Genomic DNA, 15,577 nt, shown 5'->3' on the forward strand with positions numbered 1-15,577 from the left:
TTAAGTCGATACGCGCGCGAGAGTTGATTAATGAAAAGTAACGAAACATTTTATCTTGCAATTAAGTGCGTTACGAAAAAAAAAAAGAATCGCGAGAGTATATTTGCTTTTTATTCGAAATTTATCGCCGTAATAAATTCAAAATATTAAGAGTACAAAGTACAGAAGCAAATGTCATAGAGTTATCCGATCCGAATGAACACCTCGAAAGACCGGACTCGAGTTAAAGATATTCCCGTTCATAGCAAATCACCTCGCGGTCGGTTCGGCATTCTTCGAGCACCATTAGCGGTCCGCGAGAACGCGCCGAGGAAAGTGAGGATCGGGGCGGACGGGTTGTGATCTCCAATGTAAATTGTCGCACGGTGAATAGAATGATGCGCAAATGCATCCGGGGACAGAAGAGAGGGAGAAACGCGAGAGGAGGAAACGATCGTAAGGCCGAGACGACGAGGCGACGTAAGGCCGCGCCGTAAGTGTGTCGTGGTGAAGCGGTACACGCGACGGATCCTCTGTCATAATATGTAGTTTCACAATGGCGGCTATCGAGGGCAGAACACCGTTAGCTCCTTCGTTGTGCTCGCCGGTACCGTGTTACCCAGAGAAGAGGCGGCGGCGGCGACGACGGCGGCCACGTCGGCAAGAAATCGCCTCGCCTCCGTCCCTCTTCCGCCCGCGTTTCCCCCCCGCGCGTCTCCTCGAGGAGTCCCTGCACCATCGCGTGCATCCCTGGGGTGTGCACGGTTACCGGTACGCGCGATATAAGTCCCGTGACGGTCGACAACGGATCGGGTACCTCGGAACTGGAACAGCCGAGAGTTGTCCCGCGGGAACGCTGGGACAGATGCTTCTCGTCTGCCAGTCAAGCGGGCCGACATTGCTTATCGTAACTCCGAGGCCTGGCGATTATCCCTCGAAAAGATAATAAACTACGAAACTTTTTTGAAACGCTGTCAAATGGTAGCTAGGTATCGTTTGCTGCATTAGCCCTCTGCGGGTGAACTTTCGCTGCAAGCCATTCATTTTCTAGCAGACACGACGTAATCTTTCGTGATAGATCGTGTAATTAATAACGGTACATAGGTAAAAAAAAAAAAAAAGGAAACAAAAAAATCCTTAGTATTTTATTACCGATCCATTTTCTTTTTAAGCTCGTTGGATTTTATTTCTCGAGGTATAAAAACGTTTATCGAATTTTTTTTTTACGCCTGCTGAGGATTAATATTTTCATACGAATTTACGATGAATCTAAACTTTACGTTGTCGATCTTATTTTTTATTTGGCGTGATTTGCATATGACACTCGGTTAAATTAATAAAGATTACGTATAAGTTGTCGCGCGTGTGTCAGAAATACGAAAGGGATAACGACGAGCGGATGAAACGTGGCGGGCGTTTATCAGCTGTCTTCCAACGCAATGCGTAAGGTTAACGACATCGTGCTGCATGGGAGGCTGCTGCTGCAGCAATACGAGCATAGCATATTCAGGATGTCCGCAGAGCGCGATAGGAACGTCGCGGCTACAGTATCCTGGGCCGTCTGGCGGTGTGTGTTGCGTGTTCTCGTATCAACAAGCGCGTCCCTTTTTCTCAGAAACTTCAGCCGCGATACTTCCTCGGCGATCTCCGATCGTACCGCGACGACTCGCGCTGATCTTCCTCGTTGATGTAACGACTCGAATATTTCCCATCCGCAGCTGCGCTTTCCCGCGATTACGTACTCGATTTCCGCATTTGCGGCGACGTATCGATGACGAATGGCCGACGATAACGCGATACCATCGTAAAATTTAATCACTCAACAAGTTTAGAAGTCGTCGATGCGGCTAGCAAGATAGTACTAATTAAATCGCAGCTTGTTTATCTGGCCGTTCATTATTTACTTTTTTCTTTTTTTTTAATTCTGTTTTGCTTCAACGTTAGTTTGAAAATTAAAATGTTCTACTGATGAGAAAACCACTCAGTATCGTGGAAAGATAACGACAATAAAATTAGTCTTGTTAAAAAAAAAAAAAAAAAAAAAAATAACTATTGTAGATAATGTGTATCTCTAAGATGGGGTTTCTTAAATTAGATTCTTATCTTAGATTTTTTTTTTCTTTATCCTTTGCACCTTCGTTATAACCTCCTCGTAATTACGTAACGATCGCTGCTTTTACGTGGAATAGTTTTTCGATAACGAGCCTTCGTTCCATTCTCATTTGACAGAGTCAAGGCCGATACGTGGGTATGGGCTAAATTTGCGATTCAACGAGGATTAGGCAACGTTTCGAGCGATATTCTCTGTGACGGCTATCTTCCCGCGTCGTTACACGGCACGCGCTAAAACTGGAATCGAGCCGCGGGGGTGGTGGGAGAGGGTAGGGGGAGGAGAAAGGGAAGGAATAGCGAGATAAGTGAGTTTCACGTGCATCCCTGCCGTGCATTGCTTCGTTTTCGAAGGCTGTACGCGACGCTCACGAGGCTTATGCACGAGAGCTCGGCAGCTCCGGCGTCTATTTCTGTCCCGACACCCTCTTTCCTGTGCCCGTCCCCTCTTCTCCCTACCCTCCCTCGCCCTCTCTCGCCCTTCCCGGCGCGGCGGTTTCCCTCTGATATCTTCGCCCTCGCGTCCCTCCGCGTCCTGCGCCAGGGTGCCGTCTCTCTTCTTCCGTTTCGCCCGCTTCTCTCCGCCCGATTATGTCTTGCCTGCCGCCGCTTGCGTCATCACCAACGCCTCGCCATAACCTTCCTCAAACGTTCGGAACAACTAGCCCTTTCGCAGGAAAATCGCGTTTTAAGAAAGTAGCGGTGTTTTCATCGGTTAGGGTCATTCCAGCACTTCGCATAATTCGGATTAATATACGTCCAAGAAACTCGCGCTATTGATATATTTTTTACTTCTCGCTCGTTTTCTCCCTCGTATTCTCGTAAGTACCGCGTGAACCTCGGCGGTAGTTTCACGACATGACGATACCGCGTTCGTCGTGTCCACGTAATTCGGTCGAGTAATATGTATCGCTCACCGCAGGGATGGATAGCACAGATAAAAGAATCGATAGAGCTAAAAGTGCACGCAGTGAGTCACGACAGCGATTGTAACTTACCTACGCCTCGCGTCGAAACTTGGGAACACGCTCGGCGGTATCGAGGGAAATGCCTTCGGCGTTGACAGGCGAGTTTTTTTTCCCCCCCTCGTCTCGGCGATCCGATTTCTGCCGCGGTATATACGTATACGCATCGGCACGCCGGGAACGGACAGTCGCCGCGATACGATTTTTGCGGTAATCATTGCTCGTCGCCGACTTCCGTGCGGCACGCGCTTTTCCGCGCTTTACGAGGCGCTATAAATCATCCGCATTCGCGTGTTTTATGGGCGACTATAAATTTGTCCTGGTAATCGTTACACGCGAAACAATCCTCCGCGGACAACGTCGCCCCGCGCGCTGTCAATGTAAATGATTTCAGCCCTTCCCCTCCCCTCATCGATACCCGTTCGCCGATTGTTGTTTTACCGCGATCGTAGCGGGCGAAACGCCGCACGCGATAAATTACGCGCCGGTGACATAACAATACGCAACGCGCGGCGCTCGTTAAAATGTTTTCGCAAGGCGCATGCTTAATACAGCTTTAATAACGCGATCGAATAACGCGCGGATAAATCATTCTTCGAAAATCTCTGCTCGCCCGCGTAATCCGAAACAGATCGCTCGTTTTGTCGCTTAAATTTACGGTTAAATCACGGCCTGTGGCGAGGATATGATGAGTCCAGCTCGCGATTAACCATCCCTTCGTCGTGCGTAGGTAATCGAACGAAATCGAAAGGTGTTTGTCGCGAATGGAAATGCGTGACGTCACGCCGGGGGTCACAGTTGAAGCCGAGATGGTGTCTCGCGACAAAACGGGGCGCGTTGCACAGTGGGTGCGCGTGATTAGCAAGGCGGGCGTAAATTTGCGTTACATAAGCCGCGGCTTGTGGCACCTAGGTTAAAAACACTCTGATTGTCGTGGAACCCGGCTTAGCACACACGGGAATCACGTTGACGCGACTCGGCGCGCGTATAATCACTCTCCCGGCGTATAATAGCGCGAAATGGGTGTGCTAGGTATTCCTGTTATTCTTCCACATCGCTCGTTTCATGGCGCAACAATGGCGCTCGCCTGCATCTATTCTCGTCTATGGAAGAATGGCGTCTGCATACGTTAATATAATAATGCCACTCTTCGCCCTCCGTAGGTTTAGTTATCGAGAAAATCCGCGCGATGGAAGAGTTAATCAACCTCTGTATGCGACGCGGCGCCGGGTCCCCGACAGTTCCCGCGGTCTGTCCGAGCCAAGTTTTTCGCGAGCAGCTTAATATCTCTGTCACCTCGGCGCTCTCGGTAAAGTCGGAATTTAGAGATGTCCGGGATTAATTAGCACCAGCCTCACAGGTTTCCAAGAACGCCAGCAATGTCTAAGTTAAATTAGTTTTAGAAAACTCTGGCGTCTTAAATATTCTTTTGTCCGGAAGTAAATTTAAAAGTATCTAGAATTAATTAATTTTTCTACACATCCTTCTATGTGAAAGAATTTTCTGATATTAAATTAATAAATCAGAGGCGCTCTGCAATCGCGGAAGGATGACTCGACACTCAAATTTAATTGTTTTAAAGAGATATTTATATATTTTTCTTTTTTTAATTTTAATCTTTATTCGAAATTTTAAATCTACAGAAGCTTAAAAATATTTGGGTTGAAAAACCGCGATGAGCATTTGTCAAGTGGTTTTCGACGGCATAGTACTGCGGTGTTAGTTGGTTTTGTGCTGTCTTGCAATTCAGGAAGAAGGAGGAGGGATTGTTATCTCGGGGACTGCGACGGGGGCTTGACACGCGATCGCGAAACGTGAAATTATACGAGAAAGTCAGCGGCGAGCCCTTGAACGAGCAGCCTACAGTAATCAACGATATTCGAGGGATAAAAAAACGTAGCGTTGTCGTTGGAAAAACTTTCGTATCACGAACGGGAAACCGCGCCTGTTACGCTTTATATCCTGCCCCCGATCGCTTAAAAATACCGGCGACACGGCGCTGCTATCCCTGCACTCGACTCTAACGTAATCAAGATTAATTCTTTCCCGTTCTTTGACGATGGCTGGAATAATTAGCCCTCAGCTCGCAGATGCTCGAAAACGGCAGTCCCCTCGCGCGCGCGGCATTTCGCTTCTCATTAGTTATTCTCGTCCTGTCAACATCGCTCACCCCTGCTTCGGTGTGAAATTATGGCCGGCGCCTTCAGTTTAGTATCGTTTTCGTGACTCGGAGCGACAGCCTCGTTTTTTATTTTTATCTCGCCGGCTGACAGCTGAACTTCCTGAAAATTAATACCAAACGGATCGGGCAAATCGCGGATTCTCTCGCCGTCGGGCTTATCGTCTCGGGTTATTATCAAGGGGAAAGAAAAAAAAAAAGATACGATTGCGGAGACACGTCACGGGCCACATATGTACATACAATTAAATTTCAAGCACGTATAACGTGGCATTCGTCGTTCCGCTTTCTTACTCTTCCGGAGCATTCCCTCCACCGACCGCCGCAGCAATTTCTAGAGCAACGCCGGTGGGGAAACGTTAACGCGTTCGCCAACTATCGCCGCGATTCCGCCACGCGGCCCGCAAATTTCTCTCGATGCGCCTGTGCGTCGTAGGAAGGCAACTTCACGGCTCGTCCATTGATCGCCCCGGCCACGCACCATCATTTACGTAATCGCGATCGCGGAAAGACACGAGGGTGATTCGTAGCCCTAACTGATAACCAGGAAACGCGGTACGATGTTGATTTATTATATGCGCCGCAGGACGCGAAGAAATTACGCTCCGCGACAAAAAAACAAAAATGTCTTGTTCCGACAAGCGCCGGGCGGCGATAGTTATCTCGCTAACGAGTTATCTAATGCGAGTGATATCGTGCACTTCCATTTGGTCCCGTCGCGACGTGTCAAAAATTGCGAGTCGCGCGCCGCAACCGCCGACGGTATTGCGGCGCGCGAGTAATCGGAGAAAGTCGTTGACCCCGTTAGGACCCGCGACGGTATCGGCCGGCGGCATGCACTTGCGACAGGGAGATCCTGAATCGGCAGAATTTTTTCGCCGAATTGACGGAAGTCGTGTCGAAAACGGCCGCGTCGTTCGTCGACCCCGAACCGATCTTTGTAATCGCGAACGATACGTGACAGTATGCAGTTTCTTAAGCCGATCTCGTCATGAATCATAGTACTGTATATTTCATTTTTCTCGTGCTTCTCAACAGACAAAAAAAACAAAAAAAAAACCCTTGTCCATATCATTAAATTTTTAGACAGATAATGCTTTTATATATTTCTTGATATTACTCAAGCGGCCGATTGCACGTGTTAAAAATCAGCTTCTTGAGTAATACTAAAAAATACGTGAAAAATCTCTGGCGATTGCGTATACAATTTTGCTTTCTCGTAAATGTGAAAACATGCGAATTACGCTCGTACTAATAACATTGTCGTAATAAAACTTGTGTAAAGCCGTGCTTTTTAAATCCACGAGGGTTCCGGTAATGTCTAATGATAACTGTAATGTGCGAGATACATTGCAACCGCGTTGTATTTCCGTAGTGTTTTAGATAAAGTTGCGTTACGCGGAAAGTTCAAATTACGCGTGCGAGACAAGAGAAGTGGGAAAAGCGTGAAATTACGTCAGACTGCGAGACCGGGCGTAGTTCGTTGGCTTCCCGGGCCCTTGTAACATGGGGGGCCGTGGTGCCCGCTACCCTTCCCCTCCCCCCTTCCCCGCCTCTTTCCGCGTCACGGAACGTTAAGCAGTTATGAAATACGCTTATAAGGGAGCGAGCTGCTTTCTCGTCCCGTTTCCGAAGAAAGTTTCTACGGCAAGTGCATTCGTACATTTGAAAGTCTCCTCTCCAATCGGTCGGCGCTACTCACTCTCTTCCCTATCGGTGCACCGCCTATGCAATTCTATTCAGCCCGCGATACGTGTGAGATCGAGCGGACAGATTAATCCGCGCGGCGTCGAGAAAATCGACGAAATCTCTTTTTGCAGACACCGTCGCGACTAAAGATTTCATTTGAACACTGATTACGAGCGAGGAGTAAAATCACTTTTAATCGGACCCAGCCGTCACTTCACGATATTTCTAAAGATAAATGCAATTTAATTTTTTAAGAACATTAAGCGATTAATGTGCTTCGTTGAATTATTTAATTTTTAAACGTAATCCGAGAGCATTTTATTGACGAACGTATTAGTCTAAACTAAATAAATGTACGCGATTAATTGACGTTCTGTTTATTAATATATTATATTATATTAAGGTGTAGAATAATTAAATCATTCGCGCGATAAATAATCGCGTTTAATCGGTTATAGGTACGATATGTTTGAAATGTATTCGCGACAGTCGAGAATTTTGGAATGAAGAGTCGCAGCGGCCCACGCGTGTTCATCCGTTTCGAGTACAGACGTGTCGTTCACCGCGAAAGAGAAACCGCTCGAGCGGTGCATTTCTTATTACACGAGCACGGCGTCGTCGTACCGATCGGTCAGGACATTGGCCTTCCACAGCGCGCGCGCACGGTCCCCGACTCGACTTTTATGTAACTCATTCCGCGCTAAAGCGAAACGCACGCTAACCTGCCTGCCGGACGCCGCCGCTAATCAACGGCTCGGCTCGGCTTTCACGAGCGATCGCTCACGGGACGTGTGTATATCTGTGCGCATTAACGCATATTGCGAATCAATTAGGTGTATTTAGTGCGACGGGCGGCGAACGCGTTGAAATACTGATCGGCGAGCAGGCGGAACGCTATTCCGAACGTGAGATAACGCCGGCGATGCGGCTGCGTTTATCGACCGGCTAAACGGTATCCGCGTTCTAAGCGACTTATAACGTTTCTCGATTTACTTGTGCAATTTACTTTAGCTCCGCGCCGGCTCTCGGGCCCGTCGTGGCTCGTTTAACGCGCGGGAACTGAAACTTGAACTAGAAATCAATTTCGCCTCGCCCGATGATTTACGAGCGATCGATTTTCAAAGCTCGAGTCGAATTCGCTCGTGAAACGTTGAGGGGCATTCTTCCACGGTTTGTCAAATTTAATCAAGTATTAAGGAACAAGGCTAATTTCACGGATCCCGGATGCCGCGGGACGTACGTTCGTACGGTATCGCTCGCGAACGGTTACAGAACGGAGGCCGCTTCCAAGTTACTCGAGCGAGTTACGCGCCCGGCAATCGCGAACTCGTAAGAACAAGCGCCGGCATTACACGCTATTACACGCGATAGCGCTTTGCTAACTAGACAAAGCGGATGCACATTACGCGCAAACTTACGTGCGCCGGTATACGCGGTCAAGCGCACGCCGTATCTCATTTCGCGTTGCATCCTGACTGTTCCGAATCTTTGCGCATACTCCCGCATATCACAGACGGGATATCTCCCTTCTTTCTGCACGTGTTCTCAAGTTACGTCTCAAACGCGTATATATATTTAAAAACGTAAGAATACGAGAAGGATCCAGACTAAACTATCCACGCGTAACGCCAAACAAATAAGAACGGATATAACGAATTCTTTCAAGTGAAACGTATTTGTTGCACATTGGCTACAAATTTGAGCTCTTGCACAGTGCTCCGCCTTCATCGAACGAAAATTCGTTTACACGTCTTTTACCCCTTGCGTTGTCTCGCCCAAGGTCTGATGTCTCGAAGCCGCAAAAGCCTCGTAATATAATTATCGTTTCGTAAAGATAAGGATCTTTGGGATTCTTCATTTTTAATCGTGCTGGATAAGTCATGAACTTTTACGCCGGATGACAGAATACTATTTATAATTCTTTACGTAACGTTATATAATTCGGAACATAAAGAAAGACTCAAAATATATGCAGAAAATGTGTATTGAAATATACGTGCGCGCGAAATTTATATATACGATGCGTAAAAGTTATAATCAGATTTCGATGTCGAATAACGAAGTTCGCTTGTAAGTTTAAAACTTGAGATGGTGGCACTCGGTTTTCTTGTTGCTTTATAACGCCGGCAAATTCTAATCTTTGGAATTCTTCGGCTTATCGCTCGCTGACTTGGTCCCCGCCCGATTTCAGAACGGCTTATTTCGTACGACAGGCGTACCTGCGTACAAAACACGCGTTGCGGCATGCATAACACTGTCCCATCGCGCGCAATCGGCTTATCTCTCGCACGTGCGCACACGCGTGTCCCTTTCGTTTTCCCTTCGTTCTCTCTCTTTCTCTATCTTTCTCTTTCTCTCTCTCTCTTCCCCTCGTTTAGCACGCGTGACATCCACGAAGCTCGTTTCGTTGCAGCGCCCGAGCCGGGGCTCGCGATTATTTTGATCCTTTATGCCTCCTTCCCGGAAGACGCGCGATGCACACGCGGCAGAGAATAATTACAACGCGAGCGCGATAGGAGCTTATGTAATTTTCCATAGTTAGCCTCGCGTTTAAACGCTCAACGGCGGTCCCGGAATTTCTAGCTATAAATCCTTGATCACATAATTAATTCATTAATTATACATTTTACGAGCAAATAGCGATAAATCAACGGATTAACTCTGTATCATCCAATCGTGTGTTTAGACCGGTTAAATATTATTTCTCGGCGACTTTTTACTCTTCCAACTGAGATCTCCTAAATCATTCACGTCTGTTTCTTTTCGATTTTTAAACTTCCTAATTGTTTAATTTTTTTTTTCTTTCTTTCTTCACGATAAAGTTATAGGCGACGCGATTTGTTCTCGCAGTGCAAATTTTTCCCATTGTTCCGAGTCGATTAACCCGACTGTCGCTTGCGATTACAACATCGATCACAGCAGTCGGCGCAGAAACGCTAATGCAATGCCGACTTAGCATCGACACCTTTTCCAATCCCCGTCATCGACACGCCGGGTGTCAACAACCTACAGCAGGATACGTCCGGCGTAAACGCCTCTCCTCTCTTCGGGCTAATTTTACTTTCTACCGGCTCTCGATCGTGCGTCTCGTGGCACGTTTCGATGCTTATTTTATAATCTCCAACCCTCAGCCGCGTTCGAGATAACGACACCTGTTTGTGCTTACATAAGCTCGCGATCGGCTTAGAGACCATCGCAATTAATGCGCGAAAGTACGAACGAGAATAGTCACCAATGAATTTCTTCGGGCCACCTTGTATTGTAATTCCTGGTTGATTTAAATTGTAATTGCTATCCGCAGTACGGCGCGTGCCGCGTGACACAGATTACGTACATTAAACTCCATTACTCGTTATGATACTATACCTCCCGCAATGCGACGCACTGTATATATACATGCAAACGCGAATTGCATCTTGAATTTAATCGACGAATTAATGCTAGTTTCAACAGCGGCCTTGAACATATGTCAGGGTTGTTCGCACTCGCCAGCAACAATGATCTTTCTTGCAATATTTAGGATTCTCTCTGGCGTTACGTCAGAATGTCAAAATTTAAAGCAAAAGATATACACGCGCGCGTTTAAATGTAAAATAATTTTTATTCATAGTTTTTAATCGTTAACACGTTTAAAGTTTAGAATTAAAATATGTATACAATGCGGTATAATTAATTGAGAGGTTTCTTGATTCAGTAATTGTTGCCGGTGTCAAGGGTCATGTGGAAACTCGCCAAGTGTTTTTCCAGGTGCGAGAGCGGGATTGCATTTCGCGTTATACCGCGCGCGCTTTTACGCGGGTATTCTCGCCGGCGGTAGAAAGTGGGTCGCAGAAAGCAAGGCCACTGACACTGGCCGCAACGCACCGCGTCTTTCTTCCGGCGGCGGCGATTCCCTCCCTTCCTTTCTTCCTACGTGTGTCGCGTCCCCTTTCTCCCTTGCTCGTTACGCTCGTGCTCGCGCGAGAGTCATCATCGTCGTCCGGTCGCCCGGCGGCGGCGAACTCGTCCCCGTAATATTTGCCGGTGAAAATACCGGGGCGAGACCGACCGACCATCCGCGACGCCACTCGTTATGTCACGGGCAGGTAAGCCACCTCGATTTCGCGGGGAGTTTCTTCCTTCCGGCCAGGTGACCATCAATGCCAGCGGCGCTTCGAAAGTCCGGAACATCTCGCCCGCTAATTGCGAACGAACGAAATTTCGGTCGATCGGAATGAACTCGGAGCCGTGATTTTACCGAATTTGCCGAGAAATCGTCCGAGCTACCCTCGTTCGGTCTTAAAAGTTTCGTCCACGTTTTTCAGTCAACGATTATCAAGTATTCGACCAATGTACGTTAAAAGAAAAATATTATTAAGCCACTTTTTTATGCCGATACCGTGAGCTCAAATGCGACCGTAGCTTTTTCTCCGCGACGAAATTCCGCGCAAGGTGGAAAACTGTTTTCCCGTTACACGCTCACTTTCTCCAATGTCGCTGCGAGGGTAAACCAGCTCGCGGACGAGACGCGGTCAGTTACCTCGATTTGCAACGAAACGCTCGGCGACGACCACCGCGACTCTCACTTGCTGAATTTCGTGAATCAGCAGTACGTGCTCGTCCTTTTTTTTTTCCGCGTAATATGACAATGAATCACGGTGCGTCATTAGTTAACGTTATCGTTGTTATCTTTAAAAAAAAGCATCTGTCAACTGTTCCGGCATTGCCAAATTAAGCGTACGTGCTTTCTAACCGTGCCCTTCGGCTTCTCGCTCTTCTCGCCGGACTCGATATTTCGTTTCCTCCATAATAGCCTAACTAACGCATTAGGAATATCGAGCCTAGGCTCTGTCGCGCGAGGCGAGAGCTTCCGCCTTCTTTCTCCGTGACAGCCGGTAGCCGATCTGCTTTTCCGCCACAAGTAACATCGTGACGTAAGACGTCGCGCTTCTCGTAAGAAAATAATCGCGCGGTTTCCGCATCCGGCCGCGGGATTTCGCTCGCGAAAGACATCGGGGAGCCCACTCGTCTCACTCGCGTCGTAAATCCATCGCTTGTCAATGACCCCCAGAGAGAAACTCTCACTCAAGCCCGCCCCCTTTCCCCATACGTTTGCTAACGAATCTCATTTCACGTTCGTTCAACCTTTCGCGCAACTTTGGCTGTCCGAGCCGAGCTCGAAAGCGAATCTCACCTTTTTACGTGTCCGCGCGAGTATAAGCAAACATTCGTGTTATTTAACATTACTTTGAGTAATTATTGTTACTCGATTATCGCAGGTCAGTTTTAAATGAGCTCGCGGCGATAAAAGCTTGAAATACATTTACTTTTACGTGCCAAGTAATTTATTTCCATTCCACCGTAATGTTATGCGAGTACTTTGATGAATTGTGCATACACAATTTATATAAGGTCGGACACGGTCTTTAATTTGACGACAAAAATCTTGCGCGCGTTCTACGTACGTATTTATTGAAGATATTTATTATTAATAATTATATAATTTGGAGCAATTTTATAGAGAGAAAAAAAAAATGCTTATTACGGGATTGTGTCACTTAAATATTAAATGAATACTAATTCAAAATTAAATTTTGAGGCAACGATTTATAGAAATACTTATATCGGGCAGGCAGTTTTGAAATTAATTTAATTTTATATGATTTAGTTAACAGCGGCACGGTTTTGAAAAAGCTGGAGAAAACGAAATTTAAACCGCGAGATCCGTGTGGCCGAGACACTTGCGACTCTCGCGTGGATTTCACACAAATTCAAGATAAACGTAACGCAAAAAATTAACGCGTGCTCTCTTACGCAATCATTCACGGCATACTTTTATTTACGCATGACGCTCGGGGAAAATCCTAATATTATAGATAGATAGATAAGTGAAGCAGAAGTAGATACAGGATAATAGATAAGTAAACGTGTCTTTATCAGTGTCATAATGGCACTTGAATGGAACGGAGCGCAAGCCATTTTGATAATTTTAAGATAATGACAAACTCGGTAAGAAATTGTTTGCTCGATTTGCGTAACTATAGTGCCGCGTTGCCCGTGATTCGCCGAGAGTCAAGACGCGTAGTCATTCTACGCTTTTGTCGGCCGCGAGAGAGAGGCGAAATTAAAAATATCGCGCATAAAGCAAAGCCGGCCTTTACCTCCTTCGATAAACAATCGGTCGCGTCGTCCACTTTGCGACAGTATCGTTGCCTTGATTTTGCGACTTGCGATACTATGGAAAGAAAACAAAAAAATATATATATATTTTAACGACGTTTTCTTACGCCGGTTTTCGCGCAGACCTGTTTCCATTCTGGCGGTTTATCGCGAAATAAAAATTTAAGTGACGATGACGGCGGTGCGTTAAAAAAATATCGTCACCCGGATGAATATATTCGCTAATTTTTGCGATCGCTGCCTCGTTTTTTTTTTTTTTTTTTTTTTTTTTCTCTTGAACAGAATTTCGTTCGCTCGCAGAGAAACTTCGGTTTAATTGAAGCGACAGTTACCGCCGTCGAACGATCTGAGAACGGTGGCTTCTCAGCCCCGGGAAAGACGAAGAAAAACGAAGCACTTTGCGCGAACGGGAACAAAGACTCGGCGGGCAAGATTACCCATTTGATCATTAATTTAATTACGACACGCAATCGCCGCCTCTCTCATCCGTCACTTTCACATTGTAACATAGGTTTTTCTCTCCCCTTTTTTACTTTGACGGAATCGTATTGTTTCTTCATGCAAAATGCATTCGCAAAACATGTGAAAGCGATCGAACGCAGCGTCGTTAAATTATATCGCCGATAAAAATTATTTGGAGAGAGAGAGCAATGTAGAAGAAATTCGCGATAACAGTAAACTAAATTGTTTCTCGTTACCCGCTTCTGTTCTGAGTTTCTCGGTCTTTTCCAATTGGAGATATTATTCAAACGACCCCTCGTATTTTCCATTTGCGTTCCGAATTCAAGAGCTTTGCGAGTTCGGTCTCACGATTGATCGTATCCAGAAAATTTATAGAGCCGCGTTTTTTATCCAGATCGCGCACGAAAGGAGCGCGCACTGGAAAGGGTTAAGCTGACGGCCGCGAAAGAGAAATGGTTTACGATGTTTTCACACGATAATTCGTATGCGTCCGCGACGCCGCTGCCTATTCTTAGCGAAAGCGCGGTGCGTTACCCGTCATTTCTTTTTTCACGCCACACGTCGTCGGCCGGATTACCTTGGACGGGTCGTTGCATCCTGCCGAATCTCCTTGCAAAAATGCACGCGGAGTGACGGAGGCCTTGTTCCTCGAATCCAGATACCGATCCAGAAATATTTAATTTGACCAACAATAATAAGCGAGACAAAGAACCGCGGATACCACGCAAACAGTAGACAAATTGCATCAGTAAAATAGATAATTTTGGAAAAAATCAAAGAACTTTCAGCTCTGTAAAGAAAAGTATATTTATCTGATTTTTCTCAAATTTAAAACGTTATTTAAAGTTTTGCTTTCTCAAACGCTTTGTTGTCTCTCGGAATCGGTGAATTTCGTGATAATTTTTTTTTCGTGCGACGAATCGTTGCATATGCAGTAAACGACGGCAGAGGCGACGGGAGGGGTTCTCGCTGGCGCGCTAAATGCGAGAAGGTATCTCCGCGCGTCTGCGTTGTTATCGCGCGTGGTATCAGATTACAGGAACAAATGGCAGAGGAACGAGGCCTCTGTCATTCGCGCGAGAGCGGACGTGAGCGCGCGGCGGGATCGGGACGCATACCGAAAGCCCTCGAAGCACTTGACGTGACCTTGCTTTGTCACTGACCTGTCCTAGGCGGTGCCCGCGCGGGCCGGGTGCCATAGCAACGCGCTCGCTCGCATATGTAACGCACGCGCGAATAAAGCTCAGAGTCGCTGCTCGCTACCGAGGGCAGCCACCCACTCGCGCGACTCGGACAGCTCCCGGTGCAACGGTCTGAAATTTCGGGGCTTGAAAATAACGCGGTGCACCGGATATGAAGGCCGAGGTTTCGCGAGAAGCGTCGTCACGGCCGCGAATACCGGCTCGGCCTCCGAGATGTAGAAAAGAAAGAACGAGGACACGTGACGCAACGTGCGCCAGCTCGAAAAATCTTTTACTTGTTAATCGTTCATTTCTGACGATAGGCGATATCTCGGCAGTGGAAAGGTGTTTTCCAAGTTACACTTTGCCGAGCGACTTTCTCTTTATCGTACTTAGCTAAGTATCTCCTGACGATTACACGTTAAATTAAATGTCTATAAAGGCCAAATCCGATTAAGATAAAATATAAATGTTACGGAGCTTTCTATTCTCTTTTCATAAATGTCTCCGTTGTCGAACGTGAATGCGAGATGAGTCGATACAGGTAAATTGCAGCCCGCGATGATCGCTCGAAACGCGGGAGGTCAAACGCAAGCGGGCTTGTTGCATCCCGAGATACCGAACGTCGTGCAAGCGTTGCGCAACCGTGAAAGATCGGTTTTAATCAAGTGACATCGTCCATCGATGGGAACTGCATCGCAAGCGGGGTCGTCGTACGTTCGGGAACGCGTATCTGCTCGGATTGTCGGGACGGAAATAGCTCGCGAAGAAACGCGACTCATAAACTGCAGCTTGGCGCAATTATCCCTCTCTCTCTTCCCTCCTCTCGCCGCGGACGAATCTGCGTTCGATTC

The 15,577-nt window shown here is 46.9% G+C and overlaps 1 protein-coding gene across 1 annotated transcript in view; it reads left to right on the forward strand.

Annotated features, from left to right (window-relative positions):
• Nucleotides 1-15,577, forward strand: part of LOC139102485 (caveolin-3) — a 124,188-nt gene that overhangs the window by 26,892 nt on the left and 81,719 nt on the right. The gene's annotated exons all lie outside the window — the stretch shown is intronic.

This window comes from Cardiocondyla obscurior, linkage group LG05 (genome assembly GCF_019399895.1).
Source record: "Cardiocondyla obscurior isolate alpha-2009 linkage group LG05, Cobs3.1, whole genome shotgun sequence".
NCBI lineage: Eukaryota > Metazoa > Arthropoda > Insecta > Hymenoptera > Formicidae > Cardiocondyla > Cardiocondyla obscurior.